This window comes from Antechinus flavipes, chromosome 5 (assembly GCF_016432865.1).
Source record: "Antechinus flavipes isolate AdamAnt ecotype Samford, QLD, Australia chromosome 5, AdamAnt_v2, whole genome shotgun sequence".
NCBI lineage: Eukaryota > Metazoa > Chordata > Mammalia > Dasyuromorphia > Dasyuridae > Antechinus > Antechinus flavipes.
In genome coordinates, this window is record NC_067402.1 from 245,755,860 (window position 1) to 245,775,983 (window position 20,124).

At 32.7% G+C, this 20,124-nt stretch overlaps 1 protein-coding gene across 8 annotated transcripts in view; it reads left to right on the forward strand.

Annotated features, from left to right (window-relative positions):
• Nucleotides 1–20,124, forward strand: part of SYT1 (synaptotagmin 1) — a 724,462-nt gene that overhangs the window by 366,702 nt on the left and 337,636 nt on the right. Inside the window, exon 1 of one of the 8 annotated variants that reach the window (XM_051963232.1) lies at nucleotides 1,874–1,967. The exons of the other annotated variants lie outside the window; for them this stretch is intronic. The gene's annotated coding sequence lies outside the window, so the exon portion shown is untranslated. Of the gene's footprint in view, nucleotides 1–1,873; nucleotides 1,968–20,124 lie in introns of those variants that run through there. 8 annotated transcript variants of the gene reach the window in all.

The window sequence follows — 20,124 nt, forward strand, 5'->3', positions numbered from 1 at the left end:
CACATTTGCTTTATTTGTTTATCTGTTTTGGTTCTCTTAACAACCCCTTAAGATAGGTGACATTAATATTCCTATTTTATGGATGAGAAATTAAGTCTAACAGAGGTTAGATGACTTGCCAAATAACATACAGCTATTAAATTTTCATGGAGAATTTGAACATGAGTCTTCCTGATACCATATCCAAGGTTCAATGTATCATGCCAAACTGCTTCTCTAGTAACATTGTAGGAGAACAGAGCAATTTTTCTCTTTTTTTTTTTTTTTTGTTTCTACACAATGAATACTTCACATTTAACATGAAAACATTTAACATGCTTTATAGCCATCAGCTCATCTCACTTGAGCCTCACAACAGTTTTATGAGATGGACACTTTTCATCATTTTCCAGATGAGGAAATCTTCTTGGAAGACCCCATTTGATACACTGAATACTTAAATTTTTCAATACAGGGTAGATCATAATCATCACAAAGACTTGTGTTCAAAAATTCACCAACAATGATTAAGCACCTATTGTGTGAAAAACACATAGTGTACTAGAAATAATGGTAAATAATAACATAATCCCTCCCCTCAAGAAACTTATATTCTACTAGAGGAATCAATAAGTCATATAATATATAAAATTTGTGATTTCTTCATACTAAATTTTATATGGCCTTTTCACAATGACTGTTTTGATAAATGTACAAAATTATATTCTTTCATGAGATATGAGAGTCATATATTTTCTTCTATTCACTCAAAAAAATGCTTTTATATAATTTCTTCATCCTTACCATCCCTCACTTCAATATACTCATATGATTAAAATAGTTCAACCAAGCCTTTATTTTTTTATTTCCTTAAGTAGAACATTTTTCTTTTATCTTTTAATATGTTTATGGCTTTTGTGAATTTTTGGTCCATTATGTAACTTTTTTCTCACCAGTAAAAATGATTTGAATTTTGTTTCTTTTGAGAATACCACTTTTTATACATACCATACATTTGCAATTTATCTTAAGATATTATTTAGCACTGGGGAGGATGATATTGTACATGAATTTTGTTACTATGGAAATATGATAGAGTGGATGGCTTAAGCTAAGGTAAGCTATTTATTTTGCTCATTTCATTAATGTTCTGATGCCTACGCTGGTCTACTTATATAACACATCAACATATATTTGGAAAATATGAAAAATAGATGTTCACTAGATTAATTTGCACTGATTGGTGACCCAAAATAGATCAAAAGAATGTTGTATGGTATGTCTATGGAGATAATAGATAGGAATTTGTTATGTAACTGTTAGAAATATAGCCATTAGTTGGTAATGGTTGTTTTAATAGTAAGGACCAGCTCAGCTACAATTATTTCTTTAGTAAAAATCCCAGGCAGCTACTAGAAATATTTCATTTGCCAATGTTAAGTGAGTTCTACTATATATAATTATTTATTGCCTTTGTTACCAGAACGACTTTTAATAGCTTATTGATCTCATATTATCTGTCGACTGTTATGAGACCCTACACACACACACACACACACACACACATACACATTGCATTAGGATGTATAATTCATTAGGTTAAACAGTCTCTGTCATTGCCTTGGCTTTCTTTCTTCAGGGTACTCTGATGTGCATCAGGACCCAGTTTAGGTAGCAGCTACAGATAGAGAATTAGCATATTGTTTCTCGGGGAATGCCCTTGAATGTGCTTGAGTAGCTGTCTTGTGTGAGACGTGAACAGAATTGCTGAAAGCCGGGAAGGAAATGTGTTTCAGGAACCATGCAGTAATCCTGTGTGTCTGTGCCTACTTTTGTATCTCAGGAAAGCTCCTCAGGAAATGTCAGGACCATTGTTCAGTGATTAAGGAACAGTCAGTACTGGACTAGTGTCGCACCTGGGGAATCAGTGCTAGTTCACTTTACAGCACACTTGTGCAGAATTCCAAAGAGGGTCTATTTGGTGCCAGGTAAGAATCTAACCTTCACTTCTAATGCTCTGAAGAGACGACTGAGAAATTAGAATTAAGTTAAGACCCTTCTTTTTAACATGACTTGGGAAAATGACTTCAGTGTGTACTGTTGTAAGGACAGCTTGTAAAATATGGCTATTATCTAGGAGATATTTAAGATGTAAATAAAGTCACATCTGTTGAGTTTAAGTAAACTAAAAATGTCAAACAAGAAAATCAACTTTCGCATGCCAACCAGGAGATACCAGGAACATGACTCCGTGGATATCACATGTCAGAAAGCATTCTGTCACTTACTAAGACAGATGCAATAGAATGTGTCCATTTGGCAAAATGTTTTGAAATGAGAAAAAATGCAATCAGTTAAATGCTGGAGCATTGGGAAAATAGAGGCAAATGAAAACCTGTGAGCATATCATGATTTTACAGGAATATTCATTTGTCTTTGGAAAAGCAAGAAAAAGTCTCTTCTGTTTCTTGTAGGCACTTGAGTACCAGAAATCCTTTTAGACTTCTTGCAAAACTTACAATTGAAAATATCTAATGCATAAGATTTAATTCTTGGAATATTAGGCTCATTTATTTATGATGACAATTTAACCCACAGAATAATAGAAGGAATATGGAGAAATCAAATTTTTCTTTTGGAAAAAGGAAGACATAGTAAGAAATGTCAGCATGCATCAGGGGCATTATAAAAGCAGAACTTAAATCCCAAATTGTCCTTAGACATTGAAAAGTAGAAATGTGTATAAAAATATAGACACTAAATTGTCTTTATGCTATTCTGCTTATATGTGCTTTTGTCATTTTGAGAAATTCCCACCTTCTCAAAAGAGATGTCATTAGGTATGCAGAGATATGTACATTTCTCTCTGATGATACACTCAAAATGGAATCTTAAGAGCAGGTCCTGCTAGGATCATTTCATGTTGCCAGAAGCAATTGTTACCATAGGAACATCGCTACTAGTAAGAAGGATCCCTTACATAGACATAATTCTGAAAATTATTTAATTAAAAGACCTTTAAACATTCTATTTTATTATCCTGCATGGCATTTGTTTTCTGCTATGTTTATTAAATCTGCCTTTCAGGCATCCGAATTTGAAATTAACCCATTAATAGTTTTCATTAGTTCTATTCCTCACCCATCTTGCTTCACTTAACTTTTATCCCTGAATGTAAGGGGGAAGGAATTTTAATATTTAGAGTTCTACTGCCTTTTATATTAAAAATACTGAGTCATCACAGTTATAAGTGCTTTGCTTATAAAAGTGGTGGTAAGGTTGCCATAATCAGATAGCTTTCAAAATTTTTCAAAGGAATTGTTGATCCTTTAATACCTTTTGGTTATGTTTCACCCACAGCCCTGTGTTTTTTACTTCAAATTTTACTTTGAAAACCTCACATCAGAAGAAGAAATCAGTTTTAATTTCCTAGTTTGATGTTTAAAAATAAAAGCTAAAATTATAAAATTCTTGATGATAGTGACTAACATGATAAACTAATATTTATATGATACCTTAAAGTTTGCAAAGTGATGCATGTGCATTAGTTCATTTGAACCTCTTTAGACACTATTGGTCTTATTTTTCCCATTTTATAGATGGGAAAATCTAAGTACACAGAAGTGATTGTATGACCTTATATGAAAACCTTAAGTTTGGAGTATTTCAGTTTCCTCATCATCAGTTTCATCATCAATAAAGGGTTTAAAATAGAAAACTCAAAACTTCTATCCTGTCATAATCTATAATTCAGTAAATAAAACTTGTCCAAGGGGACAAACCTATTAATTGTTAGAAGTAGGATTTGTATTTAAGTTTTCCTGATTCTAAGCCCATCACTCCATAAATCTTACTCTATACTCAAGTTTATTGAAACCAGAGATAACTTGAGAGATCATTTACTCCAACTCCATCATGTTTCTGATAAAGAAATTGAGTGTCAAAAAGATTAAATTAATTGACCAAAATCATGAAGATAATACATTGACAAAGTAAGAGGAGAAGGAACCTGTATCTCACCTGACACTTGAATTCAGGGTCTCTAATCCCAGATCCAAAGCTTCATCATGCCTTGAACCAAGAGTGAAAGAAGTTTTGACTAAGACTCTTGAATAGAGGATTATAAAATAAACATATTACCCTTTTTCTCTCAAAAGAAGAAGAAATGTGAATATATTCTACAGGCTTCCAATTATCTCCCCCTCCCTATACTAAAGTTACAGATCTTAAGAAAAATTCTAAGGGAAAAATATGAAGAATGTATTGATGCATTAGGGGGACAAAATAGAAGTGTTAACATATTGACAGAGAGCATGAACAAGAATGAATAGATTTAATTGTCCCCTGTCCAATGGTAATAAAATTTTGTGCCAAATGTTTAACTGGTGACCTACAAGGATACATAAATCTCCTCTAACATTTTATCTTTCATTAGTCTATATTAAAAAACACTGGAAAACACAGAATGCAAACCTTTGATCCCACAGTCTTCATATAACTCCTACCATCATTATCCTATTATCTTCTTGCTCATTCCAATTCTATTATATGAAGTTATCTTATATATATATATATATATATATATATATATATATATATATATATTTCCTACATATTGAATGTCAATATGATCTAGCACTAAAGTTTTCTGGAAGGGCTGTGAACATCCTTGAAGTCCCCTAAAAATTCATGTAAGGAAATGACATCTCATCGTATTACTACTGATGAAGAAAGTATGTGTTTTAGTGGAATATATGATCAGCAAACATTTATTTCTGAGATAGAAATTAGACACAAATATTCTCTTTCATTCTTTCCATGGCTCTGTGGTAAGAGCTGAAGGCCTGGAGTCAGGAAGAACTGAATTTAATCTGGCCTTAGATGCTTACTAGCTGTGTGATCTTGAGCAAGTCATTTGAATTGTTTATCCAGATATTCCAGAGAAGGAAATGGCAAGCCATCTTTGTCAAGAAAACCCCCAAGGTTTCTCTCTCTACTTGTCCTTTTAAAATGAATCGATTCTTCCTTTCAAATGATATGAACTGATTTTTTTTTGGTGTCTTTAACCCAGGAAGAGAAATCCTTACTCTTTTCTATTTAAAATCAAACCCAGTACCCTTGATATCTTATATAGTTATGAGCTTGACTGGTAATAAATGTAAACTAGTGATTTGTAAGCTGGGTAAACTTTATAATGTAGGCATCTTTTCAGAAGTACCAACCGTGCCCATGAGAGGATTATACTTTAGCCAATGTCACTTTTCTACCAGAGCACAAACATTATGAGAACATTGCTCTTCATCCCTCACTGCCATCACCAATGCATCCAAGTCAACTTTAGCAAAAAAAAAAAAAAAAAATAGCATTTGTTTTGAACCTTAAAAGAAGCAAAGAGGCCTTAGGTTCAGAAATAAGGAAGAAATTCATGCCAAACATGAGGAACAGCCAGTACAAAGAGTTGTGAGGTGGAATTTCATATTGGAGAAAAGAAATTCAGATGAATTAAAGAGTTTTTGGTACAGGGTGTAGTATTGTGCAATGTTTATATGGAAAGGGAGGCAGGAGCAAAAGTGAAAAGATTTAAATTAAAAATAAATTCAATTTTGTGTGACCTAAGAGGCAATGAGGATCCAGCAACTGGAACTTCTTGAGTAAGTGCATGTGTTATTAGGCAGCTAGATAGTACAGTGGATAGAGTAAGGGAGAATCCTCCTTAAAAATCCAGATTTAGACACCACTGAACAAGTCACTTAACTCCATTTGCCTCAGTTTCTTAATCTGTAAAATAAGCTGAGAGAGAAAATGGCAAACTACTCTAGTACCTTTGTCAGGAAAACCTCAAATAGGGTCATGAAGGATCAGATATGATTGACAATTTAACAATACTAGATGACATAATTAAACCTTTGTTTGAGAAATATCAGCCTTAAAAACTCCTGAAAGATCTATTACAGAAAGAAGAGATTTGGGGTCAGAAGAACAATAAAGAGGGTATTATGCGAATTGTAAGAACATGAATTAGCTTGTGACCATGTGACTAAAGAGAAGGGAATTGATTTTAGTGGAATGTATCCTCCCCTTGAAATCTTCAAGTTATGAGGGAAATAAGTCTTCCAATGTGCCATCCAATGAAACCATTGCCTGATATCATATTCTAGGCTATGTAGAGTCACTATGATGGGAATCTCAGCCATTTAAGATTTCGATAATTAAAGTATTTCTTGCTGCCTCTCCTTGAATAAAGTACGTAGGACAACTCACAAGTAAAGAGACATTTTTTAAAAGGATAATATTCCTAGATAATTCTTCTTCCGATTACATATTGGGGGTGAGTTGCTTCTTCCATGTGTTACTAAATATGATTTTTTTACTTGGATTCATGTTTTAAATTTACTTCTTTTTCTGATCCATGGATCTTTTCCTTCAAATAAAGAAATATTTCAAGATTGCAACTTGTATTCCTTCAACCTTCATAAAAGAAAATGTCCACAAGCCTGGTAGGAAATATCATTGTAGGTAAAAACAAGAAAATCACTTTGTCATAATTCAAGGAGTGCCATGGTGAGAAATCATAAAGTCATAGGAACCTGAAATAGAAAAATACTAACAAGTCATCAATCCTCACTCCTGGCTATTTACCCTCTAGTATTCTATTCAGTTTCAGTTTTTAACATCCCAAGTATTAAAGCTTCCCCTATTTTCCTTGAAAAACTATCCCATAATCAATAAATCTTATCATCCAATCTGTCTTGATTTTCAGCACAAATTTCCCATTTTCATTTATTTCATTCTGCTGTTTTCAGATATGACCCATATTATTCCCAAGAATTTATCTTTTATAATTCCACCTCCTGAGCTTCCAAATATTACTTAGCCAACCCAGTTACTTTATTTTCTAAATATTTCTGTTCTTTGCCTTTTTGTTTCCTCTTGGCTTAATTTATTTTATATGTTCCTGATGGAATAGTGCTTAATATTGTGCATGATATTGTATGTGACATTGTATAAATGACCTAGAGTCTTGTTGTTGGAGAGTACTATGTTTTGATAAGTTGGTTCAATACAGTATTTGACTGTGTTCTTTTCAATGAGAGCATCTTTGCCTTGTTTCTTCTTTAGATTTGGAAAAATATGTACAAGATTTGATGGGTAACATGGCATGATAGAAATGAAATTATATTTGGAGTTTAAAAGCCTGCTTCATTTCCTTAGTATCTATGTGGGTTTGGAAAAAAAACTTGATGCTCCTTTCTAAACCTTTACTTTCTAAATGAAAAATAAGGTAATAACACTTCAATAGACTTATTGTGATTAAAAATCGTGATAAAGGAACAAAATATATAAAACATGTATGTGTGGGCACGAAATTATATATATAATGTATATATATGTATACATATATATACATTATATATATAAACAAAATTTGTATAACAATAAGATGATATGTAAATCCAACAACAGAGATAGTGATAAAGGATTGCCAGAATTTAGGAGGCACAATAGAATAATGTCACTGAAGCCAGAGGGGAACAAGTTCAAAAACTATACAATTCAAGTGAAATGAAGACATAGTATAGGCTGTCATCCATGGCTGTTGAAACTATTAGTACTTTTTAAGAGAGCAATTTCATCTGGATTGCAAGGGACTGGGAAATAAGTTTCTGGTGAGAAAGTAGCACCAGTAAATGCTTATCAGTCACCTGTTAGACAGAATAAAAGAAAGTTAAGCTTAAGGAGGGGTTACAGGGACAAGGGAAAGTGTGGGGATTTTTTTTGATGGGGGAAGGGGGAGATTTTTTAATTAGTTTTTAAATATAGTGTAGATAAACATATTTGTGAGCAATTTGAAGGAGCTAGTAACTAAGTAAATGATTAAATGTGGAGAGAATGGTAATGAATGATCAATGGAGTGAGAACACAGGAGAGATGGGAAGGTTCTGAATTGGTAGCCCACCACATACAGGGACAGGCAATGGAGAGGTCACTGTCACTGAGAGCATAGGGTAAAAGAGACAATGGAGGGAAAATGTGGAGGGTTTGAGATACAAAATAGAAGAAATAAAGAAGCTCATATGTAATGCTCTTGATTTTCTCAGCAAATGAAGTAAGATGAAATCATTTGTTGAGAAAATGGAGGATGGGATTTAGATAAGAAAGAGGAGAATCTCTTTTGAAAATGTGATTGGGAATCAGTAAGGGAAGAAAATGAAGATTGCTTTGTAGTATGAACCTAGTTAGGATTAGATAGCATGAACGCATCGTGGATCCCTTGGCTATGATAGACTTAACAACACTGCCACTGACTAGATGTGAAGGAAAGAAGAGAATTAGGGATAACTATAAGGTAATAAATATGGATGACCCTCAGAATGGTGATACCCTTCACAGAGATATAGAGTGAGAGCCACAAACCTAAAGGACATCTGTGCTTTTTGGGGGGTGAAATTGGTGATGATCCATTAATAAAAGCCCAAGAAGGAAGATTCAGTCAGGTAAAAAATAACCAGAATTCAGGTGAGGAAAGAAAGAGTAAGCATAACCCAAATCACTGAAGACATAGCAAATTAAACAAAAACATCACAAATAAAGTCCTAAATGTAACCAAAAGAATTTTGCTGTGCTGGAAAGAGTATAATGAACCCAATAGTAATTTCCTTTTTTTTTTTTTTAAGAACTAGAATTTTTAATTTATTATTGTTATCATTTGTAAAAGTAAGAATAATTTCAAAAACTCCTTAAATTATTTAGGACAGATAAATGATCTTTGAATAAGTAGCCTCTGGGTTCAAGGAGACTTTCTATTCAGACAAGTAGAAAAGTTAAAGGTTAGATAGGGTTATAGGAGTGCCATCTGCCTAGAGTCTTATAGATTGACTAATCAAAAATATTTTAATTATTCCTATTGCCTTTCAAATTGTTATCCCCTCTTTTATCAGGCTATATTTTCTCATATTGTATTCTCCTTTTGTATTATTTGTAGCTTTTACTTTTGTCTTCACACTCACCTTTCACTATAGTGCATTTTTTTCATATCTCATTAGTAATTTACATTTGTCATCTTCCAAATTTTCATTAGATTTGTAACCTAGACTTCATCGGTGTATAAGGACATACAAATATTATTTCCCTAAATATTCCTATGAGGGATATTCATTTATCAGAAAATTTAAGTGATTTTTTGCCTTTGGAAACTTTATCCTAGGAAAGATGGGAAGATAATGTTATAAGGAAATAAGTAAATAGATAATCAGATAAATGATATGATATAATGTATGATTCAATAAACAGATATAATTATATTTATAGATATAGTTTGGGCCTATACTAAAAGCTGGAAAGAAAGGCAGCATACTACAGTCAATAGAGTATTGAACATGAAGTCACAAAGACCTTGATTCAGTGGTGGCTCTAAAATTGGATAGTTACCTATCTGACCAGGACAAGTAATTCAACCTGTCAGCTTTAAGCCTAAAATTATAAGTCCTAGACTGTTGTGTCAGTGGGGGGAATTACCACATTAGTGAATTCATAGTTCATTAGTATATGGATATGAAACTGGACAGGGTTGTAGGAATTAATTAGTCCATCCCACTCATTTTCTAAATGAGATAACTGAGGCCCAGAAAGATAATATGACTGCCCCAAATTTATGGAACAGGATAGTTGCAGAAACAGCATTTAAGCCTTACTCTCTTGAATACAAATGTTAGTAGATATTTTTAGCCCTGGATCAGAAAGGGAATACATCCTTGTTGGTATCAGTTATGGAAATCTAAGCAGTGATTGTAATAGAAAGGACAGAGGGACTCATCCCCAAGGACCTTACCTCAATAGAACCAGAAGGGAAGTAGTAGGAGAAGAATACAGGAGAGATAGGTTTGAGAGAAAGATTGCCACTATGACAGAGCAATGAATTTGGCAGCTTGAAGAGGATACCAGATTATAACCCACAGCTCAGAGGAGGAGAACAAGATACTCTATGAAATATCTTGATAAGCTCAGTAAAGTAAAGGACAAAATCTTAGTTATTCTGCCCTAATCATGCCTTTTTTTCTTGAATCTCAGTTAAATGTTTATTCAACAAAACCATTGTTGCTCCTTTAATACAGGGCCCATTACCACAATAGATGCTGCTAAGGTAGGTTCAGTTATTCATTTAAAATTTTTCAAGCAAGTAGGAATGTAGAGTAATAAATTCCTGTCTTCTTAGGAAAACTGTTGCTATTTTGATACCAAAATAGTTAGTCTCTGATCAAAAGTCAGTAAATATTGCAAAATAAAAGTTCATCTGGTTGATGTCATAGAGATGAAATCCAATCCAATTAACACTTATCAAGTACCTATTAGCTTTAAGACATTAAATACCTATGAGATACAAGGACAAAATAAAAATATCTGCCTTCATGGTGCTTATATTCTATTGAGAAAAGTAAGTTGCTGGAAATTTTTAATTTTTCGAGATTTTTATTTGTTTTCCAATGGATTTTTGATAGAGGTATAGCAAAAAAAAAAAAATTGTCAAGGCTTTAATTATTGCCTAATGGTACAGAGAAAAGAGCTCTGGATTTAGTCAAAGGACATTGGTTCAATTTTTGGCTCTTGTGTCATATCATTTCTATGGGCCTCAATTTCTTTTTATATAAAATTAGGAGTGGAAGAGACTAGATGATCTCTAAGATTACTTTTAACTCTAAATTTATGCTTCTAGATTCCAAAAAGTATCATGATCCTAATCATATAAGTATATTATCTTGGTAACATTTTTATCTTCACTTTCACTCACTGATGCAAACTACTGTGAATTTTTTCTTACATACTTTTTAATGCCCAAGTTATTTATTGAATATGGTTTCACTAACTTTGGGAGGTTTTAAACTTCTTTTCTCAATATTTGCTTTATCAGTTTGTTTATCATTGATTTCAGACCTTTCAGAGCAACAATTTCCATAATGTTTAAAAAAATCAACATCTAGCCTGCTCTTTTCCAGTCTTCTCCAAAGTGTTTTAGACTTTTTGATAACAAGTTCTCTTAATATTCTAGAATGAGTACTATAAGGAGATAATAACATCAATTTTTAGATTTTTCAACACTGCACCTTCTTTCCCCCAATTTTTAAGAGAGTATTTTTATAATATCATTTATGTAAAATTAATCCTCTTCTCAGTAGGGGTAGTATTAATTTATATTTATATATATTTTGTGACTCTATAGATATATTACAAATGTAAATTGTCACCAATTTTATATATATGTGCATCTATGTCTCATATATATGTTTTATGTAACTTTATCACTTTATAGATTATCTTTTCATATCAATGCAACAGTTATAAAAAGTCTGATCTATCCAAGGTATTATGATAGATACTGGAGTTATAAAAACAAAAATAAATAACTCTGCCACCAAGCACCTTATATCCATGAACTTAGAAAATATTTCCTGAATGATTACTATAGTTACTGTTGAAGTGATTGCAAAAATAGACAATTTAATTTAATATTCTTACTATGATTATTGTAGTGTTTCTTAGAGAAGAATATGTTGTCACTCTTCTACTCAAAAGTCTTCAGTGGTTCCCCATTAGCTACTCTGATACTAACATTCTAAGATCTTTAGAAATCTATCTATAATCTATCTTTCCATATTACCTTCTATTTTCTAAGAGATCTTCTCACTTTTTTTGCCCATATCATTTCCCAGGCCTTAAATGGAATCCTTTCTTTCTGTCCTCTGCTTCTACTCAAGAATGACTGCTTCTGTCTCTTAATTCTTCCCTCAAGGTTGGATTCAAATTCCATCTCCTCAATAAGACTTTTCTTGAACTCTCCTTATAGCTGTAGGAGAAAAGTATCTTTGACTCCTCCAATTTCTCAGTACTTTAAAGCCATTCTTTTTTCAAGGTGCTTTTGTGTATATTATTTCCACCTTTTAGATTGTAAAATCCTTTAAAACTAGATCTCTTTTGCATAGGTTTTTATATCCCAGTCTCTTGTCCAAAGTTTTGAAATTCCCCCATCATAGAAACTCTCAACAGTGACAAATAAGTAACTCATTTCTAATCTACAATCTTAAAGACTTGTTCAATTCATTGAGAATAATTTATCCACAGTCCCATAATTAATATGTCAGAAGCATGAAAATTGAACCCAGATCTTCCTGACATGAGAACTGGACCTCTATCTATCATGATGCCTCTTGCCTGGAATAGAATTATGGAATCATAGAGTATAACTGAAAGAAGCCTTAGAGACCAGTTGAACCAAGTCCTCTTTTTACAGATAAGAAAGCTGAATATAAGAAAGTCTAAAAATGACTTGTCTATCATCTAGAGGTAATAAGGAGTCTGAAACTCAAATCCTCTGACTGCGAACCTGATAGTGAAAAGAAAAGTTACAGCATTGAACTAGCTTCACTTGTTTCAGTTGCCTTTGAAAGCTTATTAATGTGCAGTGTTCTGGACCAAATGTCTATATATAATACAAAAAGGGATATACATTTTGGGACTTCAAGTTTAGCACACTATCTACCCCCAATTGTAAGAGAATCATTGAACCTACATCAAGAATCAGAATATAGTGCTTCCCAAGGTCTTCTAGTCCATAGCAATGTATCTACTTTTGAGCCAAGGGAAAAATCAAAAGCTGTTATGAACAGGTTCTACTGATCTATAATGATAGCAGACAGATAAAAGAGATATGAAATCTATATTCCATATATTCAAAGCAAAATACTACAGATTTAATATACTTACCAGTAAAACACATAACAGGATTTAATAAATGAATGTAGACTTGAATTATGAAATTCAGCATCTGAATTTGTTGCCATAAGATGTGGAGTTTGAATTACAACTACCATTTACTAGTGGTGAGATCTTAGATAACTTATTCTACCATTCTGGTCTTCAGATTTGTGGTATGTAAAATAAGGCACATAATAGCAGTACCTATCTTACAGAATTGTGATGCTAGAAATGATTTTTGAGAGTCCCTAAGACAGTAAGGAGATCAAATTAATGAATACTTAAAGAAATCAATTCAGGTTATTCACAGGAAAGTCAAATGCCAAAATTGAAGTATAAATGTTTTGGTCATATAAAGAAAAGATGGGACTTATTTGGAAATACCCTAATGTTGGGAAAGATTGATAGCAAAGGAAAGGGCATGCCAAGGATGAGCTAGATAGATAGTGTCATGGAAAACAAAGAATCTGAACTTGAACAATTTCAAAACATAGTGGAAAAGGGCCTGTAGGCTATAGTCCTTGAGGTCATAAAGAGACATGACTCAACAGCCACAAGAACAACAAAAACCTCCCAAACTAATAGGAGGAAAGTACTTTGCTAAGACAAAAGCTAACATTATCCCTGAAACAAAGTAGGCACTTGATAAATTCTTACTGTTTAGACCCTAAGGCAATTTCTATTAAGCCACAGAGGAAAGAACTAGAAACAATTGGTAAAAATTGCAAAAATGAAGACAGTATTATGAAAGAAGGAAAAACCTTGCTATCAGTTAGAATTGATAATAGTTTATATAAAATGGGGAATCTGAGTCATGCTTTTATTTTGTTTTTTGTTTTTCATTTGTCTATAAATTGAACCACAACTATCACACTACAATTTTGTATAATTAGAAAAAAAATCAAAAACAAAAATAATATTTGGGTACTTAAGTCGAATTAACAAAGCTTAAATACTCTGTCAGCTAGTGAATAGAAAAGTGAAGAGGCTTTGCCATTCACTATGATTCATCAACATGTTCAATATTTAACTTAGATGGCTAAGTGATTATGACTCATAAAATGACAATTCGGTCTCAAGCAATAGTTTTACCAAGTCACTTCAGGGAAGAAACTTATAGGAGCTTGCGAAAATTTCATCAATAAGATTAAAAATAAAGTCAGTTTTCCAAGGCAATAAGGAGTAGAAAATATTGATATTGGGATTGGAGGATTTTTTTTTAGCATATGAAAGGCAGAATAAGTCCAACTTGAAATCATTCAAGATCATGTATGGGAATCCTTATTCAGTGCAAGAGGAATGAATTCTAATATTAGTATGTAATTGGTTGGAAGTAGAACTTTTGATGCCACATCTGGAGAAGAGAATAATATAAACCACTACAGGTAGTAATTAGTGGAGGTAATTGTATTGCAGCTTGACTGGTAAACATTAATGAGAAAGATTTCCAAGCAAATAAAATCACAAGCATCAAAAAGACAAAAAGTTTGTGATAAATGGTTCATTTAGGCATGCAGAGCTTGTGGGCAAAATTGGATTGCAATCATAGCCATTTCAAAAAAAAAAAAAAAATGAAAACATTAAGGAAAAGGAAATTGGACAGAAATGGCATGGGAATTATAGTCTTTGATCCATTTTTGAAGAATCCTTTTTGCGGCATCATCATAAGTGGGCAGAAAATTCTTACAATCTCCTGCTAAAACTCCTGTGATAGCTTGAAGACCATGAGTTAGAAATAATCATGTTGGAACAAACAATAGATTATTTCTCAGGGATGATTTTTTTCTGCCTTTTCAAGTTCACTGTTTAAATTGATCTCTGATTTCCTAAGTTTATAATTTTGTAGGAAATAACTGCCAGAATTTAAAAAAAAAATTCCTGGACAAATGGAGGGGGAAATGGAGTAGAGGAAATATAGTGGAATGGGGGAAATGATCTTTGTACTTGAAATCATAGTATTCAATGAAATCATAGTATTCTATGATTTCATTAATATAAGGAACTTCCTTATCAGGAAACTCTCCCTATCCAAAATTTGACCCCTCTCTACAACTGGGTCTTAGACAGTTGACTTAGGATTGAGAGGTTGCATGTGTTATCCAGGAACTTGCAGCTAGAATGTTTCAGAGGCAGGGATGGAACCTAGGTCGTTACTGAACTCAGATCTTTATTTATTATATCTTTTGCATTTTCTTCTCTTACTGATTTGTTGACAATCTTATACCATATTGTGTACATGGGTATTACCATTATGGGAAAACAACATGGAATAGAGTTTTATACTTAAAGTGAGGGAGACCCAGGTTCAAATAACTGTCTGTGGCCCTTAGTAGTTATGTGACTATGAGCAAATCACATGACCTTTCTGAGCTCCAGCTTCCTTATCTATAAGTGGAGATAATAATATCTATCATAGCTAGCTCAAAAAGTTGGGCCAAAAAGGCTCAGATGAGAGAATGTGTAAAACTACTTTAAACATTTTAAGTGTTTTATAAATATCTGTTTTTAATTGCTGCAGCCAGTGAAGTAACATATTCATACACACATACACACACACACACACACACACACACACAAACTTTGAAGTTTCCTTATTTTGTTTAGCTGAAACTATCATACATCATGGGATGTGAGCATCCCTATGTGAATAAAATAAAAATTGAATTAAATTTTAAATGGACATTATTCTGGTTATTTGCCATTATTTATAAGAATTAAGATTAAATCCTCAGGCTAGAAAACAATCACCATCTTCTCTTCATTCCTTTGCTATTAAAAGGTCTGTAACTTGGTTTCATTACATTAATAGTTTAAAGTATCCTTTGGCTTTGTTTATTAAGTATCACTAATTAGTGACTTCTATTTTTTTTCAATCCAGTTTTTAAAATTAGTTTACAGGTAATCACTTAAATTGGTTCCTGTATATAAAAAGATTTTGGGTTATTGTCTTTGGAAGAAATATCACATCCTGATTTCAAGGATGAAAATTGCTGGCATACAGGACCATAAGCACATTATTTTACATGTCAGTAAATAGCAGTTGGATCTTTGGAGAGGGTTGCTTAAATCAGATTTGGAATGCCTGAAGCAAAATCTCTGTTTATTTTCTTATTTTATTTGACTTGACTGGGCTCTGTTTTCATTAACATTTTCTCTTTGACCTTTCAAATTGTAGACCCTTTCTAACCTAAAAAGATGCTGTTGTAAAAGAAGAATGTGCATATTTCTTTCAAGTCTTTGAAAGATTGTGTCTTTTTGAAGAATTATTCTTTTTAAAGTAAAATAATCTGAAATTTCAGGTAAAATGAATTGCTAAGTCTTTAAAAAATTTACATTGGATTGTAGGTAAAATATTGCTTTATGGAAATCTGATTATATACATATATACCTACATGTAGTTATATATGTATATATGTGCATGTATATGTATATATATATAGATATGTAAATTTGACAGATAAAACTACTGATTTGTAGGATTGCTTTGAGGCTTTAATAATATTTTTTTTTTAATTTTAAAAAGTCTGGCTGACAAAGATAAGAATAGAATTTTCCAACTAGTCATTGTGCTTTCACATATTTTAGGGCATTGAAGCTCATCTCTTCACTCTGAGAAAATGAATGCTAATTGAATAACATAGCATAAATTCTAAAGTCTAAATAAAGAGGCAAAAGTATAAAGTACATTTTTTTTTGTTTAGAGTCTTAAATTCAGCAAATATTTTTAAGTGAAGAGGAATCTTTTTTTTAACATAAAGGGATAGATCTTAGTAATTCATCTGTTATTTGAAATTTTCAGATATTCAAAAAGAATGTGATCTCATAAGTATACAGAGGCAGTGAAGTACAGTGGGAAGAGGTCAAGGGAACTGGGTTTCAATACATTCCCTTATACTACCAGTATTACTTTGATAAGTCATTATATTTTTCTTTGCCTTGATTTCCTCATTTGTAAAATTGAGGTAGATGGAGTAGATATGGTTTAAGGTCCTACTATCATATTACTGCCATATTTGTTCTCTCCAAGAATAATGATCATATAATAATAATAATATAGTGCTTTAAAGTTTCTAAAGTATCCAAAGTTGAGTTTTGCTGCCTAAATCTATCTTGGTTCTGATTCTTGTTTTTTCACTTTGTATGGAGATGCCATCCCTCTAACACTGAGGTTTTTTATTGACCTTTTTCATTGCAAAATACTATGTGCTGGTATGGTAAGAAAAGAAAGATGAATTTTCAGACTGTTGAAAGGCAAAGGGATATTTTTCTGAATACTGTGAAACTCCAAGATATTTACAAGCTTACAATTATTCAGATCAAGAGAAAAACAAATAGGAATTTAGATATTTCAATGTGGAATCCCAAATGAAGGAGGTTAAATAAATTTCCAGTAATAAATAGCCTGGATAGGTAGAAGTAGTGAAGATTTTTTTTAAATGATGTTATAGAATTACTGATGATAAAAATTGTAATTAGCAGATAAAATTTGTAATTAGTAGGCAAATATAGATTTCTACTAAATGTTTTAAGGATAAGCATTTCCACTCTGGGATAGTAGAATGGGGATCATTTATGTCAAAGACACAAATTCAGATCCTACAGCTATCATAATTTATATAACCTAGCACATGTCATATCATTTCTTTGGGTCTCCTTTTTCTTATTTGAGAAATGAAAAAGTATTTCTCATCTGAGAAATGAAAAAAAAGAAAAATCCATGATACCTTCTAAATTCTAGCATTGCAATGAAAAACAGAATAGAAAGAAAACCATGATTCTCTTTTATGTTCCTTTATTATTAGAGAGACTTTATTGATTTGTATTCCGTATTTATTCCTTATATGTAGAATTGTATGATAAAGTTAAAATGTTTAAGTGTTATGAAAGAGTTGTTATGAAGGAGTTATGAAGGCCTGATTCATAAACAGTTTATATGTAAAAGTAGGCAGGTATAGACTTCCCCTCCCACCCCCTTCTCACCAAAGGCCACTCTTATTGGAGGCAAATGGATAATATCACCCTTTACAGATTTAGATAATTAAGCCATCTAGTCTGAAGAACTTTCTAACCAAACATCTCTTCCCCAAAATCTCATTTATCTTCTCTCTGGAAAATTTTACATGCCTGATTTTCTGTTTTTCATATATTTCAACTCAAAAAGAATATCTTCTCTCTTCTCCTGCCACTCCAGAAAATGGGATGGGAAAGGCTAAATCCCAGAGATATAGCATTTCATTGATTTTTACCTAAGTGACCAGAATAAATTAATCTTTGCCAAAGTCATAAAGAATCCCAAAGCTCTAGGAACTCATAAGAGTTTAAAGAAACAGAAATATATCTCAATCCTTCTGTCATAAAGCTGAGAGATGAAGTTAGTGATTCAGGTTGTAAATATCAGGAATAAGATTCTAACATGAGGTTTCTGGCTGCTAATTCTCTTTCCATTGATGAGGTGTAAAAATGATGAGGCTAGTGGTCGAGAATTGGGGTGGGGAATCCCCTCTGTTCGGTGCAGGTCCAATGCAAAATAATTCATAACCCGAAATCCGTTTGTGGCAAAAGAGATTTATTGTTGGCACTGAGAAGCCAGCTTCTCATACAGACTTCTTAATGGGTAAGGTCCTGTCAGAGAAATAACAAGGGTTAACACTGAGAAGAGAATATCTTCACAGTAGGCAAGAGTTCTGGCAGAACAGCTTTGCCAAGAAGAGAACTTCCATGGCAAACATAAACCTGTTTCAGACTTCTACAACGATTTGGAGTTCAGAGTTTTATTTTATTAGCAGTTTGAGACTTGGGCTTTCATTCACAATTGAATGAGATTCCTTCAGTGTTGTCAATGCCCTGGACTTAGATCTCTAATAGAAAAGAGATCATTTATTTTATGAGTCGAGCTATTGGGAGTGGTCCCAGATTAATCTTCAACTGAATGAGATCACTCATAAACCCTGAAGGTTGGGGCCTCTTTCAAAAGAGAGTTTGGACAGTCTCAGGGTTCACCCCCATCACCATTGTTCTCAAATGTGTCCTAAATGGATTTCAGGATTTGTTTCCAGGATTTTGAAGCATCCAACTCAACTAAAAACTAGATCCATTTCATTTAACAACCCACTTAAAATCTAGAATTCCCTTAGGGCTAGGGAAAATAGGGAAAATCTGGATTTCCCCTCGGGGTTGGGAGGAAGAAATAAAACAAAAGAAAACAGATTAGTTTTCTTGAATGCCCATTTGGAATTGTCCCTGGTGCTGACTGTGATTCAGCCTCATCTACTGTGTAGACCCTAATTTCTCATGTTTTGTTTTGTTTTTTTCCCCCCAAAAAAATACCATTACCTTTATTTCTATTTGTGAACATAGTTCATTCTTGTATCTCAAGCATTTGTGAGTCAGTATTTGAATTCAAACTCACACAGCTTTTTAAATAAAACTATGGCAAACTCATCCTGCCTATAAACTCATCTGGTCTTGTTCATCTGGTTTTGTCCACTTCGCTCATCTAAGTCCAGTTAGTTGGCTCTCCCACCAGCCACTTTTGCTAGTCATGAGGTAAAAGAAGGTAATTATTTCCCTGAACATATTTTAAACACACTCTTCCAACTTTTTTTCAGTTACTTCAAGAAAACCTTTCCCTTCTTTCCCTTCCTTCTTCATTCTATTGGTGAGTGATGGAATAACTGAAATTATGCTAAATCCATACTTATGTGAAACAAAAGGAAAAGCAAATATTTTGAAATGAAATTAGACTTTTTTAAGTAACCAGAAATTTTCTTTAGAATAGCCACAAAACTCTTATCTACTTCCTCCTCTAAATAAATCTGCATCACTTCAAGAACTTCATTCAAAGAAGATAAACAAAAACTGTTTCTTATTCAATTTAATTGCTTCTCTCTTTTGCTTAATTGTTAGTAACACGGCAGCATTGTTTTATATTATTTGGGAATAAGATCAGCTAGTCTAAGTGTTAGACTATCTGACCACTGCTTTCATTAGTTTTTATTTCCCTGGTTCTGCTACATGATATCTATGGGCTGAATTAAAAAAACAGAGGTTTTGTGGAATCTAGAGATTATCCATCTGTCCCATGACCATCATATCTGCTTGAATGAGTTCAATTAGTACCTCCAAGAAGATCTCTTAATTCTCAATCTCCTAGCCCCAATTTTTCCCCACAGTTTCTATTCCTTGTTTTTAACTGCCACATGGATATCCTTCTAGCTTCTTGACTCATTTCTTTCTTTCTAAAATTGACTCCTTCCTCCTATTCCCTCTTTTCATTGATAGTACTATGATGCTCTCAATTGACAAAATTCAAAACTCAGATTTATGCCCTGCTCTTCTCATTCCCATATTTTTTCAATTCTAATAAGTTGTCATATCTTTTTAATGTTATATAATATT